At 36.6% G+C, this 1,392-nt stretch overlaps 1 long non-coding RNA gene across 1 annotated transcript; it reads right to left on the reverse strand.

Annotated features, from left to right (window-relative positions):
• Window positions 1-324: 324 nt before the first annotated feature.
• LOC115773903 (uncharacterized) lies at window positions 325-971 on the reverse strand. Its single transcript, XR_004019133.1, has 3 exons — window positions 866-971; window positions 586-753; window positions 325-344 (listed from the first exon to the last, which is right to left on the reverse strand). It is a non-coding gene; the product is annotated as an uncharacterized LOC115773903 (long non-coding RNA).
• Between the last annotated feature and the right edge of the window lie 421 nt (window positions 972-1,392).

The following is a 1,392-nucleotide window of genomic DNA, read 5'->3' on the forward strand; positions in this document are numbered from 1 at the left end:
TTTCTCAAAGAAGGGTTTTTAATTTGTTAATATTGCACTATAACTCAGTCATATAAAGCAAAAATAGAGGTGTTTATAATACAATACAAAGGCTTCCTTGATAAGAATAGCCATGTATACATATGTGATTTACTATTATTAAGATGTGAAACAATTGTCATTATGAATCAGTGAATGCTGGTTTAGTTGTGTAAATGTTTCCTTAATACAGTGACTACAAATAGGATTGAACTATAGCTCTGCAAATAAGTGACCAAGATGTTTGTCATACCTGGTAGTGGTGGTGGTGTTGGTGTTGGTGGTGTTGGTGGGTGGTGGTGTTGGTGTTGAACATGGAGTGATACCTGTGGAGCAACATTAGAGATTTAATTATTTATGTTCAGGCCCGAAACTAAAACCATAACTTTGGCTATTTTCCAAATCTGGTTGATCAGACATGGGTACACATTTAACACAATGTTTAACCACTCTCATAGCAAGACATTTGTAAGTCAGACATTGTTGGCAAGTTTGTTTATCAATTGATTGATTTGGTAAAGGCAATGGTCTGTGTCATTTCAAAATCTAGAAGATTTCAGTGCTTACTTGTGATTGGTTCACAAAACTCTCCACCAGGAGGAAGCCCTTTTATGCACCCACAGGTCTGGGAGATGACATCACTACACGCACCATATTCATCACACTTGTCACATGACCAAGCAAACTGCTGCTCACACTGACACTGCAGTCCTTCAGTGGAGTTTGGATAGCACCCTTTTCAAGACATTTAAAAGAATGACTGAACACAGTTCATGAATCATACAGTGCCATATAAACAGCATGAAATTATGAGTTTAAAATCATATGAATAAGATCAAGTCCTTACATGTGGTGAAGTTCAGCTCTGTTATTATTAGAGACCCAGAGATGGTTTGGGGGAATGAGACATTTTTCAGAATTTGTCTAAGTACATCACTGAAATTTGGGGGCACACTGGATACTGGGATGACCAATTCAAGGACTATCTCAAAGTCCACTGTGAAGGAGGAAAGTAGACAATCCATCACATATAATATTTCATACAAGCATTGACAACTTGCTCTCAGTTTATTTCATTTTATGTTCATCTAATTCAATTGGGAGTTTTCATCAAAGCATCATATTCTATATTGTATATTCCAAGTGATGTCACTGAGGACTTGAAGTAGAACAGTTGAAAGTACAAGTTGTCTGATTTGAAAATTGAATGTTAAAATAACAATACAGTTTGGCATTGACAACAGTTTTGTTAGACTCATAAAAATGTCATGGTTTGGTTGAAAATACAACAGCTGCCACATCATATAAAGGTGCTTTCTTGGCGGACATGTTGAGGCCTCTCTGCTTTCTGTAGACAAAATATGTGTGCCAGAA

This window comes from Archocentrus centrarchus, chromosome 24 (assembly GCF_007364275.1).
Source record: "Archocentrus centrarchus isolate MPI-CPG fArcCen1 chromosome 24, fArcCen1, whole genome shotgun sequence".
NCBI lineage: Eukaryota > Metazoa > Chordata > Actinopteri > Cichliformes > Cichlidae > Archocentrus > Archocentrus centrarchus.